This window comes from Felis catus, chromosome C2 (assembly GCF_018350175.1).
Source record: "Felis catus isolate Fca126 chromosome C2, F.catus_Fca126_mat1.0, whole genome shotgun sequence".
Taxonomy (NCBI): domain Eukaryota; kingdom Metazoa; phylum Chordata; class Mammalia; order Carnivora; family Felidae; genus Felis; species Felis catus.
Window position 1 is genome coordinate 13,699,108 of NC_058376.1, and position 15,728 is coordinate 13,714,835.

The following is a 15,728-nucleotide window of genomic DNA, read 5'->3' on the forward strand; positions in this document are numbered from 1 at the left end:
AAGGCATCTCTTCCTACTGCTGGGATGCTCCAGGAGAGCAAAGAAATTTGATAGTGGAGAGGAGAGAGAGGGAAATTGCTGGAACATTGTCCTTGAGTGCAGGAAGGGGTTGTGTAGGGTCTCGTCACAGGAGGAGGGATTGGTTTTAGATGGGATGTGGATTGTTTCCTGTAGAGCATTTGGGTACAGACAGACGCTTGTTGGTGTATATACACAGGCTTGGAAGTTGTGATAGTCCTATCCAGTTGCTTCAGTTTTCTCACAGGAGGAGGACAAGAGATCATCCGCTGAGAAAAAAGGTGAGGAGAGATTATTGGGCACTTGGGACAAGAAGGGTAGATGTGAACTTCACGAAGGGGTGGATGGACTGGGAACTTTGGTATGAGATTGCCACTTTCATTTAGGGCGGACTTGCCGTTAGTGGTCATGGGTTTAAAGGAGGACCAGTGGACTGTTTAGCTCTCTGAGTGCAGGTACCCACCGGGGAATTAGTTGGTTGGATCTAACCAGGTGGTATCTTTGTCAAATGGATGTGACCAAGTGGTAGAGGGGCCAGGGAGTTAAGGAAGGGAACTCAGTGACAGACCCGGGAGGACTGTGACAGACCCCAAGGTGGTGGTCTGAGGGGGTTGGTCTGGAAAAATGGGAGGTGGTGAGCTGAGGGTGGGATGCGTGATGTTGACTGTATGGAGAGATTATTGGTCTTTGGGTTAACAAAATGGCGTTTCAGAGATTTAGCATGCTGCGTCTTGAAAATCCTTAGCTTACGTTGAAAAGTCCAAGCACTTGCATATTGTTGGAATAAATGTACACTTCCCTCCTTGTTCCCTGTTTCTCTTCCTGTTGTTTGGGGTTCAGAAGAAAGTGGTACAGGACTTTACTTCTGGAATTCAAGGAGCGATCTCAGGCCTGGGTGGTTCTGATCATGCTTCTGGTCTTCGTTATCATGACGAGAGTGTATTCAGTCGAAGTCAACAAATATTTGTTGAGGGTCTGCCATGTGCAAAACTTTCTTGTAGGCACTCAAGATAGAGTTGGGAGAAGAATGGATCAACATCCTTGCCCACGTATGTTTACAGGAACAAACAATGAATTAGGGAAGTGAGAAGGGAAATGAGCCAGGGGAGAGTGGGGGTGGTGGGGGGTGGGGGAAGGGTTGGGGAGTGGCTAGGAATATCTCACTGAGAAGGTGACAGTGAAGGAAGACCTCAAGTCCAAGGTCACGTGTATGCTCAGAGTAAAGGTGAGTCCCCATGGAAGCAAATAGCACAAGTTGGTACCGAGTCCTTATGAAAACAAAGCTGATGCTAATGCTAAAGACCAGGAATCTTGTTTTTGGTTAATATTAAGAAATAGAATGATCCAATAGGATCTACGTATGTGTCAATATGTATCTATGAGACTGTGGAAATGGGCAGTTCATTAACAGTTATATTTGACTTTCTTGGGGATAGGGTAGGCTGTCTGGTGAGTGTTCCTTCAGGAGGTTGCTGACCTCAGACCCAGCCAACCTGACTAATTTTTGCCCAATGGGAAGTTCTGTGGGCAAAAGTTTACAGTTGTTCTTTAAGGGGCTGAGTTCTGTCTGTGGCCAGAAAAAAGAACGAAGGCACTCAGGGTCCAGGGCTTTGGCAGGAGCCAGAAGTCTGAATCATACGCCCACCTCTAAGAAAGGTGTGTGACTTCGTTGGAGCTAGAAAAGTGAAAGTTGGAGATGGCTTGTCTTGGTCATGGCCGGCCCTCATGCCAGCCCTCAGCAAGGATTCTGTCATTGCCACCCAATGTGGAGGAAATCCTGTGTCTCAGAAACCAGATGGCTGGGAGGGGAAGGCCGAGCCTTGGTGTTTCAGGTGATCTGGTGAAGTCTGTCCACCTGCTTGTGTGAGCCTACCCCACACCAAATGGCCGGCATGTGTCACTCTCGGTGCCTGCATCGGGGACACTGTGTCATCCTGTGAGTCACCTGCTATGTTTTACTGGGAAGTCTGGGAGAGCGGGAGCAAAAATTCTGTTCCTTATGGTTTTTTTTTTTTTTTTTTTTTAATCGTGAACCACCACTGTGAATGGTGGAATATAAAATAACCACCTAATGGTCAATTATCTCACTCCAGACCTTGAACTTGCCTTTTGCAGGGGAACTTGGTTCTGCAAGAGGGTCCAGTGAATCCATTTATGAGATTCCTACACATACCTTGTGCATATTCTTTGTTGCCCAGTTTCACTTGCTTCTCTTAGATACCTTGTTCGTCACGGAGTGACGGTTACCTGCCAGGAGCTTCGTGGCAAGCCCCGAAGTATGTCGCTGGCCTGCTACGTTTGGTCTTGAGAGGGGCGTGAGGTGCCCCGTGAGCAAGCTCAGGCTTCGAGAGTCAGGTTCGGCTCTCTGACGTTGCAAGCCCAGCATGTGTGACTGCTAAAGATGATGGCGATAATGAAAACACACGCAAGGTGACAAGAAATAGGCCAGATGTAGCAGTCAAATGAGGGACAGCTACCGTCCCCGCCTCAGAGAGAACAGGTTGGAATTTCAGACTTGACTCCTGCGTGCCAGGCGGCTTTGTGCAGTTCACTTAACCTTTCTGTGCCTCAGTCTCTCTATCTGTGAAATGGGTCTAGTGTCTATGCTTTGTTGGCATGAGGACCGGGTACAAAAATGGATGAGCAGCCTCCCCTCCCCCCACCAGCCCTGTGGTTTTCACGAAGTGCTCAGGAAACGTGATTCACTCTTGAGTAGCGTCACGAGCGAAATACTATTATAACCCACTTGAGAGATGAGAGGCTGAGGCTTTCCAAGGGTTAGGTGATGGGCTGATGACTAGAAAAGGAATTCCTGGCCATTTCGGGTCCGTCAAATGTGCAAAATGTGGTTGCCCAGATGTGTGCCATTTCATGTATTCAATTGGTCACTTGAGTTTGATTTATTTCTCTCACTCTGATGGTGCCGGACTTCGGTCCACCCCTTGTAGGTTTCTTGATCTGCTTTGAAATTAGGATGGGAACAGGTTGGGGGAAGCCGATGTAGGGTCAGGAGTGTTGCCTACAGGTGTGACTGTGATGCCTGCCCTGCGCGCTGTGAAAGCTTTGCATGCGAAGAGGTATTCCTTGTTTTACCTTTGTGATTGCAAAAGCCTGAATTTCGTCGTTATAATTGCAAAAGCCTTAATTTCGTCGTTATAATTGTAACAGCCTGAATTTCGTCGGTTAGACAATCCCATTTAATCTCTTGCAATCAGAGAAAATCTGCTCTTTTAGTTATGAGATTAAGATTAAGATCATGGTAAAGTGACAGGGAGAACAGGTACATTTTAAAGCTGGTTAATGTGCTTAGATTAACGTTTTGATTCCTTTTGGTTTTTGAGCAGCAATGTCTTGAAAAGCTAAGTGGTCCTGAGCCAATAGATTGAAAATGATGTGGGGTTTCTTTTCTTTCTTTTTTTTGGGGGGGGTCTTTAAAAAAAAGTTACGGTAAAATCTACGTAACATAAAATTTGCCATTTTGACCATTGTTACACGTACTGTTCCGTGGCATTGATTACATTCAAAGTATTCTACCATGATCACCACTGTCTATGTCCCAAACTCTTTCGTGGCTGAAACAGTAACGCTCCAACCATTATGCTGTGATTCCCATGCCCCCTGTCCTCCCCGCCCCCCCCCCCCCCCCCCGGCATTTGGTAACCCGGAGTCTTCCTTTCCGAGAATTTGAATTGGCCGATTTGTAGATATTTCATATCAGCGGAATTATGCAAAGCGTTGTTTTGCTTTGAATCTTTTCAAGATTCATCCTTTTGGATCCTGTTCTGAACTTCATTCCTTTTGATGGCCGTGTATTCATCTGTCGTATGGATGGGCCCCCTTTTGTTCATCTGTTCATCTGCGGATGGACACCTGGGCTGTTTACACGTTTTGCCAACCGTGCAGAGGGCTACAGGTGCACGTTCTGGTGCAGGCGAAAGGATGCTGTTTTGCAGTATCCGTTGTAGTATCTGTAGAGACAGGTTTTAATTTCTTGGGCAGAAATCGGAGGAGGCCTTGTCTTTGGCCAGGATGCCCACATGACCCCTTGGGCATGTACGCACGAATCCGTCCTGCGTCTCCGCCAGCCTTACCTGCAGTCTCGCCAAGCCTAGCACTGTAATTTGTTTGGGAGGATGCCGGCTGCTGCTGAATCAGGCTGCCTTCAGCCGCCCCGGCTTGACTGCGTCCTTCCGTCCCAGGTCTCTGAGCCTCTTGTTGGCCATCTGGGGCTGAGCCAAGCAGTGTCTCAGGCATCCGGTTATTATGGTTTGCTTATTACTTTTCGATGGGCTCAATTTCTATCATTCTTTATTTATATGTGCCTTTTGTACTGTGTTGGGGCCAAATTATATATGCACAGACTACATTTAATGTTTATTTGATGGATTTTTTTTTTTTTTTTTTTTTTTAAGGAGGGAATAATGGAGTGGGCAGGACATACAGCAGATTTGTTTCAGTAGATCTGGGTTCTAGACTGGATCTGCCATTATTTTATTATGTGAGCCTGAGTGAGTCACTTAACCCTTCTGACCTCAAATGGGTGAATAATCAGAAGCCCTTCCTCACTCTTATGTATTTGGGTCTGCGCCTCTGTGTTGCCCACCCCGTTCACTTGATATTCTAAGATATACGCTTGTTGTATTTTCTGATTGAAAATAATCTTTGCATGTTGGAGTTTTGTTTACGTCAGGGAAAATGCCACCAAGTACTCATAAGGTCCATAAAATCAAATGTCTATGTTCTTAGAAAGGAAAGCAAGACAAGTGGATTCTCATTTGCATGTTTTCTCTGACATCAGAAGTCACCTAATTTTAGGGGCGCCTTGTGGCTCAGTCGGTTGAGCGTCCGACTTCAGCTCAGGTCATGATCTCACAGCTTGTGAATTCAAGCCCTGCGTCGGGCTCTGTGCTGACAGCTCAGAGCCTGGAGCCTGCTTTGGATTCCATGTCTCCCCCTCTCTCTGCCCCTCACCTGCTCGAGCTCTGTCTCTCTCTCTCTCTCAAAAATAAATACACGTTAAAAATTAAATAGAAAATTTAAAAAGTTAAAAAAAAAAGTCACCTAATTTTCACTGATTATGGGCCCATCCTGAGCAGAGGACTGTGTAAGATGTCAGGTGCTAGAAACACATCCATGGGCATGGTCCTTTTCACGTCACCATCGCACCCATGTGCTATGTGTGTCCGTACTATCTATCTCACCTTGTTCCCACCTACCCTTCCTCCAAAAGGTTTTGGCCCATGAACTATGAAAGGATAATTACCAATGTTTTAATATAAAATAAAAATCAAAATCATCAACCATAAAAACGAGTACTTTTTTTTTTTTAGTGTTTTATCTTATTTTTGAGGGATAGTGACAGAGCATGAGTGGGAGGAGGGGCAGAGACGGAGATAAAGAATCCGAAGCAGGCTCCAGGTCTCATGCTGTCAGCACAGAGCCCGACATGGGGCTCGAACCCACAAACCGTGAGATCATGACCTGAGCCGAAGTCAGACGCTCAACCAACTGAGCCACCCAAGAGCCCCCAAAACAAGTCCTCTTAATGTTGGTTATCTTTGGTGAGCTCCAAGGGCCTCTGTGTCTCGCTGTGGCAATCCTCATGAGGGGGCTTGCTGCTTCCCCACAACAGGGACTCGAGCAAGGGCTCACGGGGTCTCTCTGAGGCCCCGGGGTGTTGGAAGGGCCCCCACTCTCTCACCACGTGCATAACCAGTATCTGAACTATACTTCTATCCGTGACCCAAATAGCAATACGAAAACCTCAAAAACATTTAAAACACTAACATGGTTGCTTACTTCCTGACTGCAAATTGTATTTGTACGTTTAGTGCCTCTTAAGGAAATCTCTGGGCATGTGCCCCACGCAAAGCCTGTTTATCCACACAACCCGATGGGTTGTCCTTAGGCGTCGATTTCAACTTCCCATTTTACCGAAAGGGAAGCCACATGGCTTGGCTCTGCTTGTTGGAGGAGGCCTGGACTTGAACAAGGCCTTCTCATTACACACCCTGGCTTCTCCCTTGACCAAACGAGGCCTCCTCAGTGGGACTGCTCCCTGAACGCCCCCTGGGAGCACTCCCTAGGGGCTACATCGAGGACTGTAAGGCGATCTCGGCTGCACATTCTTTGGAGAGAAGGCAAGACTGAAATTAGAACTTGACTTCTTATCTTCTTACATGAGTTTATTCAGCACGATCTCACTGTTAGTGCCAATAATAATTATTATTGTTTATTGCTGCCGAGCAGAGAGGTGTCTGAAAGAGCCCACGCCAGGGAAAACCCAGATGCTCTCGCCCCCACGAACCACACGTACCTCTTGTGCAAGGCTCACAGGGCCTTTGGCACCAACAGCCTCGCTGTGTGTGTGGGCAGGACAGCATCTGGCCCCATATGGTTTATTGCTATTCAGTGCTAGAGGTTCATGGACTTTTCCTTTGCCTTCTCTGTTACCTTTATCCTTGGATTGCACTTCCTCCCTTTTCCCCTCTCCCCTCCAGTTACAAGCCTGGCTTCAGTCATAAGTGCGTGAGCCACCGGTGAGTCCTGAGACTCTTGACTTCGGCGTGTGAGACAAATGTTGTTGGGCAAGGCGTTGTCATTTGGGGCCATGAAAGCAATGGGAGTTTTACAATCCTGGAAACACACAACTGGAAGGTAGAACTAGGAGGCCAGAGAATATTAATTGGGATATTGCCATTTAATAGTTGGAGAAAATCAAAGCCTCTGGATTGTAAGGAACTTGCTACCCATTCAGTCCTTGAAGTGTATTCTGGATCCAGGTGGCATTTAAAGGCTGGTGAGATTTTCTTGGTGTGTTTCTGATTTTATATTTTTCAGGATTACTCTGCTTATTTGTTAGGCATTTGGTTTTCAGATGGAGAAAACCGTATTCAAAGTCACTAAGGTTGGTGTAAGATTTAAGTTGTAAAACATTTTTGTATCAAATAAAAAAAATTTTTTTTTAATTTTTTTTTAACGTTTATTTATTTTTGAGACAGAGAGAGACAGAGCATGAACAGGGGAGGGTCAGAGAGAGAGGGAGACACAGAATTCGAAACAGGCTCCAGGCTCTGAGCTGTCAGTGCAGAGCCCGACGTGGGGCTCGAACTCACGGACCACAAGATCATGATCTGAGCCTAAGTTGGCCGCTTAACCGACTGAGCCACCCAGGTGCCCCTCAAATCAAAAATTTTTAAAGTCTATTTAATTTGAGACAGAGAGAGAGAGGGAGAGAGAGAGAGAGAGAGAGAGAGCGAGCGAGCATGAGCAGGGGCGGGGCAGAGAGAGAGAGGGAGAGAGAGAGGGAATCCCAAGAAGACTCTGCACTTTCAGCACACAGCCCGATGTGGGGTTTGAACTCACAAACTGTGAGATCATGACCTGAGCTGCAATCAAGAGTCAGATGCTTGATCGACTGAGCCACCCGGGTGCCCCTGTATCCAATCAAATGTAATGAGGGTCTGCAGTTGAAGACATTGTCTGAAAGGAAGGGCCTCGGTTTGTCTCTCAGAGAGAAGGAAGGCCTCATCCAGTGCTGAATCAAGGGTTTTCAAACATGTCCATGTTCCTGGTGATCCTCACACCGTCCGGCACAAGAGTGGGTCGGATGGATCCATAGTTAGACTTTTAATCGGTTTCAAATAGAAAAAAATTGATCTTGGCAATCCGTTGGTAGCTAGCCACAAAATGTATTCATGGAGAAGCTTCTCAATTTCCAGAGCGATGCTGGATAATGCAGGGCATCTGGATTTGGGTCTGCAGTCATCGCGGGGGGTCATCTGCTTGGGTTCAGATCATCGGTGTTCGTCGGCACCCCTGGGGGACTTCCCCTAACTTGAGGAGGAGAATGCTCTTTTTCTCCAGCTGGGCTGCGGGCTTGCTGTTGCTAGGCGACAGCAGGTTGATGTGGACAGTCGTGGACGTGTTCCTGGGAGCCCACCACAGCTGTCTGCGCTTGCCGGGGTAGGTGCTGGGGTAGGTGCAGGTAAGAACCATTGCCGGAGCTGGCATCGCATTCTTGGACCTTGTCGGCTCTGCTGATTGCAATGCTTTTTCGGTTAAGTTGCCCTGGTGTTTGATCACGTTGGTTCCGAAGATCCTTGAACTGAAATCCAGAAGAGTCTTGCTTAAGGAGGGCATTTGTGGGGGTGCCTGGGTGGCTCAGTCGGTTAACTGACTTCGGTTCAGGTGATGATCTCACGGTTCATGAGTTTGAGCCCCGCATCAGGCTCTGTGCTGACAGCTCAGAGCCTGGAGCCTGCTTCCGATTCTGTGTGTGTGTCTCTCTCTCTGCCCCTCGCCCGCTCACGCTCTGTCTCTCTCAAAAAGCAAGTAAACGTTAAAAAAACATTTTTTTTTATTTAATAAAAAAGGAAGGCATTTGTGTCATTGAGGACACAGTTTGAAAGGAATTTTAAAAGTCGGCTATGGGAGGTCAAATTTAGAAAACAGCACGATAAAGACTGAATTAAAATCTATGGGGAAAATAACTTAAATAAACTCCGCATCGTTTTTTGCTTCTGGGCGTAAATTCAGCTGACAAAGGGAAAGAGAGATGTTTGGCCCTTTGTGAGTTTCCTCCCCCACCTACCAAATGTTGTTGCCCAACATGTATTTATTTATTCGTTATATGACCTTCTTATATCTGTGTAGCTGGCTCTTGTGTAAATATCCATGAACAGTACAAATGCCTCATAAGGGTGTCATGACTTACAGTTTTTCAAAATAGTTTTACATAAATCTTATTTGTGGTAATGGTTGATTATTTTTGTGCCTTCTATCACTTAACACTGTCCCCAGGTTTTTCCTGATCTTGGGAAATTGTTAAAGACAAAAGTTGACTGTGCTCCCTCTACTGGTTGCATTTCTTTGGAACAGAAACGCCGTACATTCATGATTAGGTTCATTGCTTTTGGCGGGACTCGTAACCGTGCTCACATTCTCATTTCCTTCTCCTTTCCTTGGTTTTCAGAAACAAGACCAGGGGCGCCTGGGCGGCTCGGTCGGTTGAATGTTCGACTTCTGCTCAGGCCACCATCTTGCGGTTTGTACGTTCCAGTCCTGTGTCGGGCTCTGTGCTGACAGCTCGGAGCCTGGAGCCTGCTTCGGATTCTGGGTCTCCCTCTCCCTCAGCCCCTCCCCCACTTGCACTCGGTCTCTCTGAGTCTCTCTGTGTCTCTCAAAAATAAATAAACGTTGAAAAAAAAAAGAAGCAGCAAGACCAGTGGCTTTTAGAACCGCAGGTTAAGAAGCTGATGATATAATGAGGGATAGGGTGTCTTTACCACCCATTTGTACAGGGGTGTGTGGAGAGGGCCACTACTTGGCACCCTTCTTTCCTTTAATGCGAAGAGCAGCCCTGCCGGGGGCTGGCGGCCGCTGCCCGAGCACCTCTTGTGTTCTGATGTTGGTGGGCTTTCACCTGTGTCGGGTCTTGTGCAACCTCTCAGCCCCTGAACGAAATCAGCAGGATTTTTAAATTTTTAATTTTTTTAATGTTTATTTATTTTTGAGAGACAGATCATGAGCGGGAGAGGGGCAGAGAGAGAGAGAGAGGGAGACACAGAATCTGAAGCAGACTCCAGGTTCTGAGCCATCAGCAGAGAGCCCAATGTGGGGCTCAAACTCATGAACCATGATATAACCTGAGCCGAAGTTGGACGATTAACCCCAGGCGCCCCTCCAATTTTTTTTTTTTTTTTAATGTTCATTTTTGAGAGAGAGAGAGAGACTACAAGCCGGGGAGGGGCAGAGAGAGAGAGGGGGACAGAGGATCCAAAGCAGGTTCCGTGCTGACAGCAGCAAGCCCAATGTGGGGCTTGAACTCACAAACCCCGAGATCATGACCTGAGCTGAAGTCGGTCGCTCAACCCACCGAGCCACCCAGGCGCCCTGAAACCAGCAGGTTTTATATGTGCTCACAGGTAGTTCAGACTCTTGAACCCAGGGTGCCCTGAAGATTCCTCCAGAAGTGACTATAGGAGAGTCTTTACTTTTAGGCCTGAGAGATGGGCAATGAGGTGAAGACTGATTCAGTTCTATGCAACATGCACTTATCACATACATACCGTGTGTTAGGCTGCAAGGGGATTCCAGAGGAGCCAACCCACCGTTCTGTGTCCCCTTTTGAGAAACACTGAGCAACAAGGGCAAGGCTCTTCTCCTCTCCAAGCAGAAATTAAGTAATATCAGAAAGAGGGGCGCCTGGGTGGCTCAATCGGTTAAGCATCTGACTCTTGGTTTCGGCTCAGGTCACGATCTCATGGTTTGTGAGTTTGGCCCCGTTGGGCTTTGTGCTGAGTGTGGAGCCTGCTTGGGATTCTCTCTCTGTCTCTGTCTCTCTCTGTCTCTCTCTCTCTCCCCCTTTTCCCCCACTTGTCCTTTCTCTCTCAAAATAAATAAGTAAACTTAAAAAATAATATAAGAAAGAAGAAAAAAAGGCGTATATAGCATTCTAGAGTTAAAGGAAACACTTCTTAGGTAGTGATGAGACCAGAAAACCTGTAGAAAAGATATCTTCACTTTGTAGGTCCTTCACCCTAACTGGTAGACAGTGGTGGTGCTTGTATTCTTTTTCCTGTAAGCGGATTTGTAACTTTCTTTTCGATAAGCTGTAATGAGATTAAACATCCTTCCTGTTCTCAATGGAGCGTCTCCAGCTAAAGATTGTCAGTGGAGAAATGGCTGGTGACTGTGATAAGCCTGCTTTGTCTGTGTATCTTTCATATCTCTTTCAGCAAGGTATCATGCCTCCTCCCCCCAGATGTGCTCTCTGTGATTCTAAAGCTGATACCCAAGCCTGACGTCATCTTCCTCCCCACCCCCATGATTATTTCCATCCACATTTGACACAGGTCCTTAACTTAGTGAGTGCCTGGGCCTCCAGCTGTGTTCCGTATCCCTGAATGCTTTACTGCTTCTGACTCCCATGCCCACCGTCTTCTGGTCCCACGCAGATGGTCCAGCCCTCAAATGCTGCCCAGTGGAAGAGGAGAAGAAATGCTATTCTATATTCTTATAAGTCCCTGGAGAGCCTCATCATAATGTTGATGATCATATACGGAATGAATAAATATAGTGACTGTTGATGGTGAAATCTGTCTCCCGGGGCTTCTCAGTAGCCAACAGTATTGGCATTTGGGGCTGGATAATTCTTTGTCGTGGGAGGCTTTCCTGTACAGCATCCTTGTCTTCTGCCTGCTAGATGCCAGTAGCTCCCCCAAGGTGTCGCAACCGAAAATTGTCCCCACTGTTGTTGAGTGTTCCCACGGGGGCAAAGTCCACTGATTTTCCCAGCAAGGCACCAGCGCTGATTCCAAGCACCCCCTCTGTTCAGTTTGTTCTTTCACGGTTCTTCATGGGCATTCTTTTGTTTATTTACTTCATTCATGGAACAAATAGTGACTCACTTTTCTACTTATGCTAGCTTCTTATGCCATCTATGTAGGGGAATATAAGGATGAACTAGGTATCTCCTTCTTCATCTTCATATATATATATATGAGTCAATTTTGATGTATCATGCTTTACATTCTTTTGACTTTTATCATTATTATCTCGAAAGTTCCCTTCTCTGAATGTCATTCCCAACCTATAGCCCTGGCCGGCGTTTGAGTAATTAGGACTTCTTTAATGAATGTTTTTTTATTTCTGTAGCCTGGGTCTTTGAGGGATGCCCCTTGCAGCCTGGGTCAGTATTCTTGGCTTTGACACAGCTATTAACCTTGTAAAATGATAATGCTCTATTAATCTATCAATTTCACCCATGAATGCTTCACCTGTTACAGATATGGCCTCCACTTGTCATTCTAGATCTCCTATTTTCTTGTATTGTGATTCCTTTCATTCTCTTTAACCAGCCACCTGAGGCTTCATTTAACGTGTGCGGTCATTTTTAGTTTTATTCCATGAAACTTCTGTTTCAGAACCGAGGTCAGGCCTAGCAAAGGGATGATCGTTGGACTGCTTTTGGGTGGACTTTTAAGTTAGCGCGTATCGTTTAGAGTGCTCAGGAACTGTGGTATAAATATTGCTGGTGGGAAACCAAATTTATGGCATTTTTCTAGGGGGAGGGAAAGTGGGATGTCTTTCAGGGAGGAGTTTACAGATGGCTCTAACTATGTTGGTAATTTTAATTTTTTGTGCTACATGATAGGTACTTGGGGGCTCATTATTTTATTTTCAGGTATATTTTCGTATGCCTGAAATATTTTGTAGTAAGTTTTCAGGGCAACAGGGGCAGTTGTAAGTGTTTTGTTTTGCCTTTCTGTCCCCCACTCTTTTTCAATAGATGTTTAGGAATTAGGCCTCCACTGACTAACCTATCCACATTCCTGCCTGTGCTGGGGTGGGGAGCACGGTGCAATTATTTAAGATTTCTAGCCTTTCAAATCCAGAAAGAGGCACTGCCTTCTTGCCATGTGCGAAATAAATGTGACAGGAACTTATGCTGTCTGCAGGGTGCCCAGGTTCATCTGTGAAGTGGTTAAGATCTGTTAGGAATAAATCTCTTCCCCTAAGGTTGTGAGGAGCCCAGAGCCGCGACCCTGAGTGACAGCCCGTCTGGGCTCTTGGTCTGGGGAACATGGAGGGGAGAATTAAATTGGGGAAGGAGGTGGAGAGGAGGGAGGTGGAGAGGAGGGAGGGGACGGTGGGTGGGGAGGAGCGACAAACCCTCTCCAACACACCCAAATGACCAGATTCATCACAGCACGAAACTTCACAAGTTACGCCCACTCCCTCCGCCAGAAGCCGGGGAAGGCTGCTGCTTCCTCATTTCTGTTACTGGAAGTTTGGAGACGTGAAGCAAGACGGGGAAGCATGCGCGCCGTGCCGAGCAGTGGTGAGCGTTAATTTCAAGCCCATTCTTTCCACCGGCGAATTTCTTTGTGTCGGGTGGCCAGGGACAAGCAGCTGAGGCGGCTGTGGACAAGCAGAGGCCGATGGGGTCCTGAGCTCGGCGGCGGCGGCGTTGAGGGGACCTGTGCGCCCGGAGCCCGGAGCCCCGAGCCCCGTGGAATCGGCGAGCAGCGTCTCCACGCTGCGCCGGGATCCCTGGGGGAAGGGGGGGGCACTGCCTGTGTGGGTCCCGGCTCCAGGGTAAAGAGAGGATGGGGGCTTTGTGAGCCCTTCACCTTTACCCCTTTGCCTTCGGTATCCAGGGATCCTATGGGGAAGGGTGGGAGGGAGGGAGGCGGGGGGATCAGGTTACCCACCAGAGGTGCGTTCTGTCCCCACTGTCCCCGCTGTCCGGCTGCCCGTTCTGTAATGCCAGGTCAGTGCCGTTGACAATGAATCCATTGGGATTCAGTATTTCTGAAGGAATGTTCTGAAGCTGGGGCGCCCGACAGGCCCCCCGGGTCAGTATGGGAATTCTTTAGGGAGGCATCCGAAGTCTTGGGTTTCTCATTAATTTTGTGTCTGATTTAGTTCAGCTCAAGACTTCCTAGCCGTTGAGGTGTCATTTGTGTATCCAGAAAATTTTTTTGAAAAGTATGAGTTTTTCTATGGCAGCTGCTTTCTCTCCAGGTTGATTGCCTAAGTCAGATTTGGGCGGGGTGGGGAGAGGAAGTTTGGGTGGAGGCTGGCACCCTGGTTGGGATCATTGCAAGCAACACTTAATATATGTTGCAGCGAATGATAAAGTTGGCCAAAGGTAAAGTTTCTTGTAAACATTCTTTAGATTTTATTTTGGAGCCCCTTTTAGAGCTTTGTGGTTTTGCTTCCGCATGAGGGTCCGATGGAAGCTTTTGGGCTAACTTACCCAATTCACCTGTTTCATATCTGATCAACAGGTTGGTGCAGGGCAGTGGGAGCTGTGTGTGTGTGTGTGTGTGTGTGTGTGTGTGTGTGTGTGTGTGTAGTTTAAGCTAATCCTTCCTATGAATTCTTAGAGAATCATCTTATTTTGAGGGCACCTTCACAGAAGGGAAGAAATGTGTGGCTGTCATTATGCTGATAGAAAACCAAATTTCATTTTACAAGTGTTTCTCCCTGATCTGGGGTGGGTGCAATTAGGAGGATATCAATAGTTGATTTTGTCATCTTCCTGATCCGACAGTGGGGCAGCCTGGCTTTCTCTTGGCACCTTCCATTTGAACTTTGGGGTCAGGGGCCGGGTTGCTGTGGCCACAGTTTTACTTAGTTTACTTCCACCTTCAGCTTCCCTGAAGTTAATGATACAGAAGTAAAATGAAATGACTTTAAAAAAAAAATTTTTTTTTAACATTTATTCATTCTTGAAAGGCAGAGAGAGACAGAGTGCGAATGGGGAGTGGGCAGAGAGAGAGGGAGACACAGAAACAGAAGCAGGCTCCAGGCTCCTAGCTATCAGCACAGAGCCTGACGCGGGGCTTGAACTCGTGGACCGTGAGATCATGACCTGAATGGAAGTCGCCACTTAACCGACTGAGCCACCCAGGTGCCCCTGGAATGAAATGACTTTTAAAGCAAAGTAGACACGTCCCGGGAAAGGCCAACAGGTTGCATGGTCCAGGCTGTCACAACCGCTAGAGCCCTGTGTTCCTTGAGGGCTCAAGAAAGAGCATGGCATGGAGATGGGAACTTGATGCTCGCGTGAAGTTGTGTGGCCTGCTTCCTCCACCCCTAAGAAGTCTGTAGCAACTCACTCAACAGGAAAGACAACCCAACTGGATCTCGTGATAGTGCTGGTGAAACTAACTAATAGACCCTTGTTCACATGGAGTTTAATGGAACGATAATCCTCAGCCAGAGAAAGAGAGTATATTATTCATAAAGGTATTCAGAGATCACATGGGACTGTTTCATGTAGACATTTGGAATTAGATTACTTCTCCTATATGAATTGGTAGGTGTAGGTAGGTGTGAGAGAATGTTACAATTTCTGTATCATTATTTTTTTCCTCAAGGTCCTCTTACCTCTCCCATAAAGAAGAGGTTTGGCTCTGATTGTGTGTGTGTGTGTGTGTGTGTGTGTGTGTGTGTGTGTGTGTGTGTGTGTTTGAAGTGGCAGGTTCAATTTGTTTAATAGAAATAGGGCCATTAAGATTATCTTGTTTTAGTAACTAGATAGTCTTTTATAGGAATTTTTCTATTTCACGTAAATATTAACATTTATTGGTAGAAAGTTGTACAGAATATCCTTTTATAATATTTTAAAAGACTGTATGCCATCTGCAGAAATGTTTTCCTTTGTCATTCCTGGCATTGGTTATTTGTGCTTTTCTTCTTCTTGGTCAGTCTTGCTAATGTATTATCAATTTTACTGGCATTTGAAAGAACCAACTTTGGGTTTTGTTTGTATTTGAAATGAAACATAAACACTGCCTCCTTTCTTAAGTTTACATGCATTTTAAAAATTCTGTGCTGTGGAACACTGTCAAAAAAGATGTTAAGAGCCTTTAAAACCAAGTAACTGGGTCTCCTGGCTGTAAGGAGGCAGACATTCTGTATTCATTTTTATGTGTCTCTGAAATAATGTTTCTCGGTTTTATTAAACCATACCTGGTGTTCTCGAGAATCCTACCCAGCGCATCAAATTGTTCTAAGATGGTTTTGTACATTCACTGGGGCACACCCTGTGAAATTGTTTTGGAAACTTCTAGCTAGAATTTACATAAGACTTGCTGGTAATTTAATGTGAATTGTAGGTACCCTTCAACCTACTTGACAATACAGATTTATTTTGTACTAGGGCAGAGGAAATTTGCTGTAATGACCAAGAAAGT

The 15,728-nt window shown here is 46.4% G+C and overlaps 1 protein-coding gene across 10 annotated transcripts in view; it reads left to right on the top strand.

The window, feature by feature from the left end:
* Nucleotides 1-15,728, top strand: part of TIAM1 (TIAM Rac1 associated GEF 1) — a 399,670-nt gene that overhangs the window by 177,804 nt on the left and 206,138 nt on the right. Inside the window, exon 1 of one of the 10 annotated variants that reach the window (XM_003991478.5) lies at nt 12,721-12,862. The exons of the other annotated variants lie outside the window; for them this stretch is intronic. The gene's annotated coding sequence lies outside the window, so the exon portion shown is untranslated. Of the gene's footprint in view, nt 1-12,720; nt 12,863-15,728 lie in introns of those variants that run through there. 10 annotated transcript variants of the gene reach the window in all.